This window comes from Plecotus auritus, assembly GCF_963455305.1.
Source record: "Plecotus auritus genome assembly, chromosome: 8".
Classification (NCBI taxonomy): domain Eukaryota; kingdom Metazoa; phylum Chordata; class Mammalia; order Chiroptera; family Vespertilionidae; genus Plecotus; species Plecotus auritus.
This window is the reverse complement of record NC_137782.1, coordinates 123,933,072-123,946,458: the sequence shown is the minus strand read 5'-3', so window position 1 is coordinate 123,946,458 and position 13,387 is coordinate 123,933,072. Positions and strand designations below refer to the sequence as shown.

General features: G+C 41.9%; 1 protein-coding gene across 4 annotated transcripts in view; it reads left to right on the top strand.

Annotated features, from left to right (window-relative positions):
* Nucleotides 1-13,387, top strand: part of CTNNA2 (catenin alpha 2) — a 1,121,468-nt gene that overhangs the window by 383,382 nt on the left and 724,699 nt on the right. The gene's annotated exons all lie outside the window — the stretch shown is intronic.

The window sequence follows — 13,387 nt, the reverse complement described above, 5'->3', positions numbered from 1 at the left end:
ATTCGTTGTGCGATTAGAAATTCTTATGAGAGGGAGGCTCCAAGTTTTCAAACGGGTGACAATAGTGTCTGCTTGTATTACAGCTCAGATAAAAGCTGTCCTCTCCTCCAGTTATAAAGTGCGTCCGTTCCTGTACAATGAAAACTATAAAAAGGAGATGCAATCCATATTCTTTGCTCTGAAAGCCACTGAATCATGTCTGTATTGATTTGCTATATTCATTCAGCCGGTGTGATGTTGTTGATGCCCAGAACTTGCCACTGTTAAAGACCTCACGTTCCTTCTGTGCTGGACTCCCGGGTGTGAGAGAATTTAGGGAAAATGTAGGTGAGGTGAGGTCTTTACCTCACACGTTAAAGGCAGGCCCTGTGTAGGGGTCAGGTAGGGAACAGGGACACTGAAAATCTGCTCTCAGCTTTGGAGGCCAGCCTGCATCCTGTTGGGACACTCGGAGGCAATTTGGAGACAAAGCAGCCAGCCATTGATAGGAGCGCTGCTGCTCCTGCTAGGCTCCCCAGAGAACTTGGAGCCAGAAAACAAAGCGAAGTAGAATGTCTTGCAAACTAAAACAACAACAACAACAACAACAACAAAATCTGTTTTCTTTTCATGACAACCCTTCAGATTCTTCGATTTTGGAAGACTTGCTCATTTTCAGGGCACAAAGAGTAGGTGTGGATGCCTCCCGTGGTACCCAGCTACTAATGAGGACTTCTCTGTAGGGCGCTGGATGGCCAACGCTCCCTGTGATGTGGGTCCATAGTGCTATGCAGGGGAAAGCTGGGAATGTTGTTTGCTGGTGTCTTCCACCTTGAGTGAGTCTTTGGAATAGCAGATTTAATGAGAAAAGAATGCTTATAGAAGCTGGTACTCTATTTGTTGTTGCTTTTAATAGAATAGCAACAGGCTAATGACTTGTATGTGGAATGTGGTTTTATATTAACACATGATGGTAATTTCTATCAAAGAAGAATCGTTGCCAAAGACAGAAGTAGAAACAGAAGGGATCTCACTGACAGTTAAGAGCTCAGTGTAAATGAGTCAGAGGAAAAGGGTGTTCCAGGGAACAGAAATGACAGAATGTGATTAAGGAAGAGTTGGTCGATATGTGACTTGTGATTTCCAGTTTGGGGTCTAGAATCCTGCCAACCAAAGTTTTTTTTTCTTTTAGTGTAAACTCATTCAGATCAGCAGAGCTGATGGATTTTTGTGTTTTGTGGACTCCAGTTTTTTATTTTTCTTGTTATTCAGAAATATTTTGATTTTTATTGAAAACTTGGTTCCTACTTTGATATGGTTAAAGACAATACACAGGTGGGTTTAGTGCTTACATTTCTAAGTGTGCAAATTCTGTTCACATTAAAGCATCCAGATCAAAGGCTGAAATAAAACACCTACTGACTTTTATATAAACTGTGTAAAATCTACTTGGACTTCACACTTTGGTGATTTTAAGGTTGAATTGGACGTGACTAGACAAGCTCCATAATCCCTACCTAGGACATTCATTTCTACTGACACAATGTCAATTTATATTTATTTTGATACAGCATCATATATTTATATAAAACATAAACCTATCTGTGTCCTGACTGAAAAGTCTGTTGATATTAACAGTGACCAGTAAATTAGTCAGCTGTGCCTAGGCTGTTACAAGATATTTCCTTTTCAGTATGATAAGCTCTGAGAATAAAGGTACTGTCAAATTGTCACCCTGTAGATTTTCATCTTGCCGTCCTAGACAATATCATTAGGATAAAGAAGACATTAGATCAAGGGAAAAAAGAGAAATTTAAAAATGGACACAACTGACATTTCTGGATTCTAAAACTCTCCTGATGAGCCCCTGACGAAGATTCAGCTTATGATGCTCACTTATAGGTGAAGCTATTCTCAAATCATATACATGCCAAGTGGTCTGGAGCGAAGGGAGAGGGAGGATGGGGAGAGGAGCTGTGTACTCAGTGACTAGGGAAAGGAAGTCTGCCTGGGGCATGCGCCATGGTCTAGCCACATAGGTTACACTGAACTCAACAGGATTTCAGTTGTGGGTTAGATATTTCCACTAAAGTATGTTTGAATGAATGAACAAGTGTGTGTGTGTGTGTGTGTGTGTGTGTGTGTGTGTGTGTGTGAGAGAGAGAGAGATTTGAAGAAGTAACAAAAGCTATGTACTTGAAAGAAACTGTGGTATGAAATAGAGGGCTGGATGAACAGAAGCACGTGGCAAAAATTATGATTGGAATGAGCAATGCTGGAAGAGAATGTTGGGAAAGTTGCAGGCAAGGCCTGGTTGGCCTTAATTTGTTTTATCAATTTTATAATGTATCTCAAAGTGAGAAGAGTCCTAAAAATAATCTGCTTAACCAGAAAGTCATTATTGTACATATGTGGAAGCTAATGGGCAGAGAGCGACTCCTTTTCAAAACGAAGTGTGGCTGTTGGACTGTTATGCCAAGTACTATGAGTAGTTGCAAATGGTAATGGAGACATAATCTTTTCTTTGGAGTTTATCATTTTTACAGTTTTTTTTTTCCTGTGGCAGTAAAACTCTGTTTCATCACACACACACACACACACACACACACACACACACACACACTCACACACACTTAAAAATGACCCCATGATAGGAAACAATTAAACATGTTATTTTACTGATAAAACTTTTGTGGTGGATTAAAATTTAGAAGATTGTAGTCATTCAACAAGCGTGTATTACTTGCTTGGCTAAATGTGCCAGGCATTGTTCTAGGATCCTGGAGATACAGAAGGGAGCAAAATAGATGAAGTTATCTTATCTCCTGGGGCTTACACTCTAGTTGAGGGAGACAGGCAATAAATAAATCATTTGAGCAAGAGTGAAAGGGGAAAATATAAAACCTGGAGACAAGGAGCATAGGTACAGCTGGAAGTGGGATGGCCTGGGAAGGGTTCATTGAGAAGAAGACATTTGGTCAGAGATCTTTTGGACATGAAGGAGCGCACAGTGAGATGCCTTAATGTGTGAAGAGCGCCTGGGTGTTTGAGGAGCCTCATGTGGCTGTTGCAAGTGAGTGGAGAGTAGCAGGAAATGGGATCTGCAAGGTTACAAGGTGTCGGGCTATGGCTGAGCACCATTATGTGGAATCTGACTTTTACTTGCACAGAAGAAGGCCGTTGGGGAATGTTGGGCAGAGACTGCTGTGACTTGGGTGTTGAAGGCAGGACATAGGAGCACAAGGGGTAAACAAGTAAGAGGGCAGACGGGGAGACACTGGAATTATTCCTGAGAGGAGGGTGTCTGGGGCCAGTTGTAGCAGTAGAAGTGTTCACATTCCCACACTATTTGAAACAATATTTGCTTAAAAAGCAGCCAGTGAGAAGAATGTGTCTGTTGTATGAACATGGGGGTGTGGAGGACAGTTGCAGCGGTCTCGGTCATGCTAATCTGGTATCTTCATTGGGTTTTGATTGCACAGAAAATTCTGATTTACTTGGATGTAGTAATAATTTGTAAATAGCACACTTTGCACTATTAGCCTGGACACTCTGTCAGACAGATTACATTTGACAAGGGAGTTAATTGGGGGGGGGGGGGGGAGAGATTCCAAGTTGTGTCATCATAAATATCTAAGTATGGATCACATTCTTATAGATGTAAAAGACTAGACAAATATAATACTTATACTAAGGACTAAAGCTAGCTGTAGAAAGTTTTCCTTGCCTTCCTCATTTGCACCTTTTCTTGTAAGAACAATGAGGAGATGCACTAGGCTGTTACTTCCATGTTAACTAGTCACTGTTGGGCCTTGGGGAAATGTGAGAGCAGGTATGCCTATGTGTGTGGAGCTGTGCAGCCCAGTTCAGTGTTCTCTGCATAGACACCGTGCATTTCTCTGGGTTATTTTTTAAAGACTCATGCAAAACTACAGTGTTCTTAAACAAACGTACAATTCAAGTTTACCCATTTGCACAGTGATGGCAGAGAATCGGGTGGCCTTAAGTGATGACTTGCTGGTCTTTGCTGTGTAAAAATGTGGCATGTTATTTTTTATTGTATTTTTATAAATAATAGAATGGTCTATTTTTCAAAATATATTAAATCCAACTTTTTCAAACCACTTGAAGCACATCAGTGGATTTCTGGGGACCATTTGTAAACCACTAGTATAAATCACAGATTAAAAGCACATTGAAGACAAATCAATGTGGAAACACACACACACACACACACACACACATACACACACATTACAAGTGCCTGAAGGGCCATTGTCATAGCCTTTGCTATGGAGTGGAATTCAATGTACAGGGAGTTTCTGATGGATATTATTTGTGAGGGTGTAGGTCCCTCCAGCCTAGTTCTGGGGCTCCCCCGACACCAAGGCTCCAGCAAAGGACACCATGTGAATAACACGTGAAGTGACAACCAGGGCTGGGGGAGCTCTGAAAATAGTGAGCTTTCACACTTTTTATTTATTTCTTTAATGGTCAAAAGAAACATATGTTCATTGAAAAGGACAAGAACCTGAAGAAAAACTCATTCATAATCTCCTCCCCTAAAGATAATAATCATTGTTAATGATTTTGTATATCTTTCTAATGTTTTTAAACTTATATGACTGATCCATTTATACACAACCACACACATGTCCATTATGCCTTGAGTTTCAAAAAAATGCACTCATTGTAAGTGTTGTTTTGTAAGCTGTTTTCCTCACTTAATGTATTTTGAATATGCTACCATTTTAATAAACATGCTCTAACCTTATGTTCACTGGCTACATAGCATTTTATTATGTAAATATGTGGTCATTCATTTAGAAGCAGTTCATTTTGAGAGTACTTTTACAGAAGGGTGTTGGAACAGCCGTACAGGGAAGGCCCTGCAGGCTGGCAGTGCCAATTCAGGCCTGAGGTGCGACCCAGGAACTGAGCAAACACACAGCTCTGCAGCTCAGATGCTTTAAGAGGGGATCTCTGAAAATGTTGTGCAATGAAATTTCATTATGTGAAGAACTTTTTAATGCCTCGGGTTCTACTTAAAACTCTCTCATGTGTATTTGTCTGTAGTCTATTGATTTTCTCTATAAATTTGGTTTTCATTTACCAGAATTTCTCTAAGTGGGCTATAAGTAGTACTGCAAGAGGGGTCCAGAACAAGTAATGCACAAGTGGGTTTGATGTAGGGTCCCTGAGAAAGCATAGAAAGCTTAGGAAAGGAGTGTCATCAGAAAGATAATTTTGGCCTGGCCTGCATGGCTCAGTGGTTGAGTGTCAGCCTATGAACCAGGAGGTCATGGTTTGACTCCAGGTCAGGGCACATGCCTGGGTTGTGGGTTCAATCCCCAGTGTGGGGCTTGCAGGGGGCAGCTGATCAATGAGTCTCTCTCATCATTGATGTTTCTATCTCTCCCTCTCCCTCCTTCTCTGAAATCAATAAAAATATATTTTAAAAAATAGAAAAATAACTTTGTTATAGAAATAATTATACTGCCAATTTCTCCTGGACAGGAAGGTCAGAGAAAGACTGAAAAGTTGTTATCACTGGAGAATAAAGCTAATTATTGGTTAAACATAAAATTTGTTGCCAGTGTTATCTAGGCCTTCTCATTTCTCTACTTTCTGTTAAGGTGTAAAAGTGGGGGTGAAACTCACAAATGTCAGTTCAGCTAATAAAAAGCTTCTCTATTAAAACTTTTAGTTTAAAACAGAATACCAAGTAATGCTTTAAAAAACACTTGTGGGCCATAGAGGTGCAAATGTTGCCAAGACCTGCCCGTACCGATCCTCCACTTTAAGGGGAATTAAGGGTTGTCTTAATAGGATTGGTAGCTTCATTCAAGGGTAAGATTTCTAAAATCCCATATTTGGTTCCTGCGGTGAGAAAGTTTTCCTTGCCTTCCTCATTTGCACCTTTCCTTATCACTCTTTCTACTGTCGCCCTTCAGATATGGTCAGTGCCCTCATCTCTATTAATGTTGAGCTTCAAATTCATCTGTGCAAGTATGCTTCTCCTATAAAACCTTTGATCTACAAAGAGATGGTTTTCAAATTCCTTTTTAGTTGGCATTTCTTAGGCATTGAAACTGTACAGTAAGGTTACCAACCCTTTCTCTGAGCTCTGAAACTGTCCTTTGAATCCACTCTCCCTAGGTAATATGTGTGGGAGGGGAAATCTTTGGGTTTTGCATGGGATTTGCATCCTTGAATTATGGCATTTGCAATCCACTTGCTGGCATTTCCAGGCAGTTATCAGTGTGACTCCCAGAGGTACCCAGGGATCAGTATAGAGTCATACATCATTTTATGTTTTTCTTATCTCCCTTCTTCTTATGTTATTATTGTACTTCCTTTCTAATGGTGTTCCATTAAGTTTACTGTCGTGGGATCTCAGAAAGCCAAGGGAGTGGTCTGGATGGGCATGCTGGGAGGCACGGACTCAGGCCCTGGTGGAGGGAGGATGTCCAGCCCTACTGGTGGGACACATTTCCTAGGGGGATAATGAGGGTGAGAGTGTGAGATTGTGCCAGGATCAAGCATCCCTCAGAGCATGCGGATGCTGTGTAAGGCTCCAGGAGGAGATCCAGACTGGCAGGTGGTTGGTGGCATTGGGGTCATCTCTACACAGCATCCACAGTAGCTGTAGAGCATCCAGTCCCCATAGGAACACGGCAGATCTCCTGGGTCTTAAAGAACCCAAGATGGTACACTTATCCTGGTGAGGGACTTAGGCCCTTTGAAAAGAAAATCATGCCGTACCCATGTTTGCTATTGCTTATTATCAGCTTGTGACATACAGTTAAATGACTTATAGGATGCCAGGACGGATGGGTCTCACTAGATTTGTTTCCTTTGGATCGTCAAGGTCAGTTCTCAATGCAATCTCACAGTCCAGCGGCTTGGCCAGGAAAAGTCCTTTCTATGTAAACTTCCCCAGGTTGGGTTTTGTTTAGCAGAGTTATAAGCCTGTGCTTTTTAGCCAGCTGTACCCAGGTTCAAATCCCAGTCTTATCCCTTGTTATTCGCATAACCTTAGGCAAGGTGTGCCTGGATGGGGCTGGTCCCCTGCTGGTCCCTGAACAGGAATGCATCTGGCTGGATGACCCTGCCTGGATGAATATGGTGAGCACCACTATTGCCAAAGCCAGGAAACTAACAAATGAAAGCCCTTATAAAAGGAGCTGATTTTTAGAAAACTTGCAGAAAACTGACCGAGACTGCATTCCTGGGAAACCAGAAAAGTAAACAATAGGAGGACCAGTCCCTTCAGCAGTTAGAAGTTGGATGCAGAGCAGCTTGTCTGAGTTAGTAGATGAGATGTCTTCCTTTTCCCTGTCCATCAGGCTTCGGAGAGACAAAGGCCAGGTTCTCCATTAAACTAGTTATTTCTCATGGAGACCTGTTGGTTGGATATCACTCACCTTCTCCACAATGGACTTCTGCAAGGAACTCTTTTTGGTGATGGAAAGAAACCAATTTATCAAATGAAAAGGGAGATGAAAGTAAAAACAAGCCTTAACAACAAAATTAAGTCCCATACTTAGAATTCTAGCTAAGAATTCTCTTCGTATCAAAGACACCCCTTCATGGAGTCCTTGAAAGTTGTTTCTGAAACCTACAAGGTCAATCAATATGATGAGGAAGAGGAAAGTAATGTTAGAAGACAGTTAGGGGCTGTCTGTGACAGTCGGTGAGCAGGAGTGTTGACAGAGCTGACTGCCCAGTCATCAGATTTGGCCATCCTAGGTAAGACAGCTCGGACAGCACAATCCATCAATTGATCTTCTTTGAAGAGCCTTCCTGGTACTTCAAGGAAAACCTCTCAGAACTGTCAGGGAGAACAGGAGACTATACTCCACCACCACACTCACAAGTCTGGATAAACGTTTTCTTTGTGTTTCCAAAGGACGTGGAAACCCAGAACTCTGGATTGCTTGTTCTTGACTGGGTTGTGCCAAGATAAGCTCAAAGGCCTTTTTGCTCGGGTCTCCTGCCGCCTGGAATCCATCCTGAAAAGTCTCTTTTTGTTTCATGTAGGCAATGGTTGCACTCTAAGGACTAAGTGTTTCAGCGGTGGAGATGCCTCCCTGGCTTCACACACACCCAGCTCTTTGCTGATGCAGCGACTTTGCACTTACCATCCGACAGAAGCGTTCTTTCTCAAATGTTGCATGGATGGCTCCTTCTCTTCAGTTTCAGCTCGAAGATGTTGCTCTTAATCACATCAGTGTATTGATTTATGTTCTAGCCCCAGCTAGCCTCCAGAATTACATCATCTCTTTGTTTATGTTTGTTATGTCTGCTCCTCCACTGAAATTTAAACTCTCATGAGACAGATCTTATCTTGTTCCCAATCCCCAGGACCTAGAGCAGGGGTGGGCAAACTTTTTGACTCGAGGGCCACAATGGGTTCTTAAACTGGACCGGAGGGCCGGAACAAAAGCATGGATGGAGTGTTTGTGTAAACTAATATAAATTCAAAGTAAAGGAGTGGAGGGGAGAGCAAGAGAACCGGATAGAACAGCCGGATCCGGCCTGCGGGCCGTAGTTTGCCCAAGGCTGACCTAGAGTATCTAGTCTGGGACAGTAAATAAGTATTTTTGGAATGGAGACATGAATTCCCTCTCATTCTTCAGTAATGATGATGACAATAATAGGAGGAGGAGGAATAAACAGAAGAACAGCAACATAACCCATATGTTTTTAGTTTATTGAGTTCCGTGTTTTGGAACAAAATGATTCACTTTTTTTTTTTTTTCTGTTCTACTACCTAGATGAAACTGTAGGTAAATTAGCTAAGATTAACTCCATTTGGCTTCTTCATGACTCACTTTGAAGTACCCAGACATTTCCCTATAGTTAAAGCTATATGTTGAAGCCCTGGCAAAGGCCCACATTAATTCTTTCTAGAAAGGCCTAAAATAATCTTAATAACACTTAGTAGAGACAAAAATAATATGAAACATGTCACTTGCTTGCTTTTCCGATCAAAGAGCTCCATCTAGCAGCTCACTCTAGATTCTGCCATTGCCTAGTGTTTCCTCCAGGCTGAGCTGTTTGGGCGTGACTTTCAGGGGAAGTATAAGAGGGGCTGGAAGCTGCTGGGTCATTTTCAGTTCTGTAGAATTCTGCAGGCTGATCTGAGAACTTTAGAAATTACTTAATTCATCACTTTCTAAAAGCCATGAAAGAGTTTTGTGTATGTACCTAAGAGATAAATTAACAGAAGCAAAGAGTCAACATACCGCTTTTAAAAATTAGACACTGTCACGCTGGCCGGTTTGGCTCAGAGTGTCATCCCGAGGACTGAAGGGTCCTAGGTTCAATTCTGGTCAAGGGCACATACCTTTGGTTGCAGGCTCTATCCCTGGTACTGGTTAGGGTGCGTGGGAGAAGCAACCAGTCGACGTGTCTCTCTCACATCGATGTTTCTCTCTGTCTGTCTCTCCCCCTCCCTTCCACTCTCTCTAAAAATCAATGGAAAAATATCCTTGAGAGGGGATTAACAAAAACAAACAAAAAAATTAGACACTGTCTCCTGAGGCCTAACTCAGACTCCAAAATCACAGAGGGGGCTGATCCTCTTAAGTGTAGCAAGTAATTTCTCTGAGCAGGCAGGTTAGGGAACGCCTGATGCAGTAAGTCAGTGCATCAAATCCTGAATTGTTAATTCAATCTAGCATGGGTTTAAATTTTTAATTTTTTTATTTTTTGTGTGTGTGTGTGAATGGGGATAAATACTTTTGTAAAGAAGCACCAAGTGAAATCTCTCTAGGGAAGTCTTCCTGAGCTGTAGATGCCTTACCCTGGACACTCAAGTGTTCAGAGGAGACTTGTGAAGCTGGGGGGGTGGCTAATCTCTTCTTTGAATGCCTTAGAAATATACTAGTTCAAGCAAATCTGAACCACCATCTCCCCTGTAATCTGTTAATTGAAGGGTAGCTGTTCTTTTTCAAAGCTCTTCTCCCTCACCACACCTCTTTCTACATGTCTACTCCCCCATTTGTACAAAGACAATTTATCATCCTTGGAAGGACTGTTCTCAGTAAGTGCCAGGACTGGAATAGTCAGTCTCACAGATTATTTTAAATGCCCTTTTCTAACAGCTTAATTGCTGACTTTAGTTTCTACTAATTCTGCAGGTTTGGCTGCAGCTGACAGATTTATAGCATCAATCCAGAGCTTTGCCTTTGCCAGCTCACACCTTGAATTGAGCTTTTGTTCTGGGTTCTTTTGGTAACTGTTCTAGGGTACTGTTTTCCAGAGGAAGCTGCATTTTGACTGATTTCCCTTGGGATTTAAAAAAAAAAATTAATTAACTTTTTTATTGATTTCAGAGAGGAAGGGAGAAAGAGAGAGGGATAGAAACATCAACGATGAGAGAGAATCATTGATCAGCTGCCCCCTGCACACCTCCTTCTGGGAACCGAGCCCTTAACCTGGGCATGTGCCCTGACCAGGATCAAACCCATGACCTCCTGGTTCCTAGGTCAATGCTCAACTGTTGCAGAAAACCGGAAAAAAAAAATCAAGCAACACTTGGAGAGTTTGGAATTACACTTCTTTTTTATATTCACCGGTGGGCTTCAAGAAAAATAAATTCAAGTTCTAAGCAGAGCTACAAGCAGAACTTTCCTTTTTATTAAAGAGCCAGCCCTATGTGTGCTTAGTGGTTATCTCGCTGGTGGCCTTGAAAACAACACAGTTCTATCCAATTAAAAAATACACCTGGAATGGCATGAGAGTATGGGTATATCTAGTCTCTGGCCTACAAGGTCAGACAGCTAAGTTTATCTTTCTTATTATTCAAGCAGGCTGAAGCAGGCTAGAAAGCAAAGTTATTATTATTATTATTATTTTTTTTTTTTCAGAATAAGAGGCTGTCTAAAAAATAGCAGAGAATTTCCAACAGTAGTTTTACAAAATAGGGGTTAGCCTTCTCAGAACCACTGAGCCATGCTGGCTGGCCTCCCTTGGGATTCTTAAATCTGTCTAGGTATCAGAACCACATAGGAGATTTCGAAGAACCCATATTGTAGAGCCTCACCAATTCTCAAACAACAGAATCCCCAGGGACTGAGCTTGGGCATCTGTATGTTATTAGTAAGTTTCCTAAGGGATTCTCATGCCTCCAACCTTGTACCAACCTTGGACAAGGCCAGCCTTGGGTAAACAGCATTAGATTCAGAGATATGTGCCAGAATTTTCCTTTTCTTTGGTTTCCTCAATAGCATTTTCAAAGTTTTATTTATTATTATTTATCTTCATCCTCCAAATCCTCTTCCCCAACCCCTCTGCCAGGGAAGCAGTAGGAACCTTGCAGGGATTTATTTCCATTTCCTTCCTCTCTCTCCCCTAAAATGCCTCAGGAACACAACAGTGATTGGCATTCTATGTAGATTTCATGTCAGTAAAAAGAAGGAGAAGAAGACAACATCAGCCTATTTATTATTCAGTCTGCACACTTGGGGGTTAGGAGGCATCCATTACGTGTTCCGAAGTCTGGTGGCTAATTTCACACTTTTGATCCTTGCTAAATAGACACACAAATCTTTTGGGAAAGATGTTTTTTTTCTGTATCCATGAGGCATTTACAAATAAAAAATATTCTCTGAGCTTCCTCTTATCAGAGATATTGCATCTTTTTTTCACCATTGGCCTAATTTTATGCTCTTATCTCTTCTATTTGTTCCCTTTCCCTAATCTATTAGTTTTGCTTCCACCATTGGTAAAATCTATAAAACATATCCCTTCTTTATTTCTACTTTATTTTTTAGTTTTTAGGTGTTTCGTGATTTTTTAGGATTTTAGAGAACCACTATTTATTTTTCCTAAAGTCTCTGTTTTCTGATTTCAGGCCTTTTAGATGAAAACAAGCAACAAGGTATCTGCAAATTATCAAATGGCTAAGGTCAAGGTAACAGCTGGAACTCAAATTGGAATTCAGGTCTTTTGGTTTATTTGATTTTTTTTTCCCATTACTTTATATACTACTGGAGGCCCAATGCATGAAATTGGTGTAAGAGTAGGCCTTCCTTCCCCCAGTTGCCGGCACCGGCTTCCGTCCGGCACCTGGGACCTGGGGTTCCCTCGCAGCCCCAGCTTCATCCTGAAGATCGTCAAGAAGGACATCCGGTCTAATTAGCATATTACACTTTTATTATTATAGATATTTTAGTGGACTTAGATACAATATGCTTCTATTCTCCATTTAAATCCTACATCTCTTCCCTAATATTTCTTTCTTTCTTTTTTTTTTTAAATATATTTTATTGATATTTTACAGAGAGGAAGGGAGAGGGATAGAGAGCTAGAAACATCAATGAGAGAGAGAAACATCAATCAGCTGCCTCCTGCACATCTCCCACTGGGGATGTGCCCGCAACCAAGGTACATTCCCTTGACCGGAATCGAACCTGGGACCCTTCAGTCCGCAGGCCGACGCTCTATCCACTGTGCCAAACCGGTTTCGGCCCCTAATATTTCTTTTGATCCCTCAAGGTTAGCTACATAGTACTCTGGACAAATCTTCCTCCAGATCCTAGCAGAATCCTTTAAAAATCCTAATAGAAAGCAGGCAACAGTGACCTTATGGTGGACAGCCACCAGAATTCTGCAATGAGGGCCCAAAATGACCCTTTGTTGGCAGGAGTAGGGCATTAGAGGAGCAGACAACTGCATCTGATGTTCTCAACAGTGCAGACCCTCCTGGCTCCTGGCTCCTGTCTCTAAGTGGAGGCTGCCCATCTCCCAGGAGACAGCAGTAGGGGCCATAACCATAGCAGCCAGCACCGGTGTGTCAGCTTTCCTGCAGCTGCCCAGGTGTTCAGAGCAGTGGCTCTGCTCTTGACTCTCCATGTCTGTCCAGAGACCTGCCTTTACCCTTTTCTGAAAATAAACCTTTAGTTGCCTGTTGGATTAAGAGACAGCATCTGGGGGTCTAACTGCTTTTAAAAAATTATTGATTTTAGAGAGAGAGGAAGAGAGAGAAACATGGGTCGACTACCTCCTGCACACCCAGTACTGGGGATCCAGCCCACAACCCGGGCATGTGCCCTGACCAGAAATCTAACCTGGGACCTTTTGGCACTCAGTCAACCAACTGAGCCACACCAGCCAGGGCTCTAACTGCTTTTTAAATAAGTTTCAAGAAAGCATCTCATTTTTGTTTTGTTTTGTTGTTTTTTAAAATATATTTTTATTGATTTTTAGAGAGAGGAAATGAGAGGGATAGAAAGATATAAACATCAATGAGAGAGGGCAACATTATCGACCGGCTGCCTCCTGCACGCCTGGGCACGTGCCATGACTGGGAATCAAACCAGCAACCTCCTGGTTCTTGGGTCAATTCTCAACCACCGAGCCACACTGGCTGGGCAAGCATCTCATTTTTAACCTGACG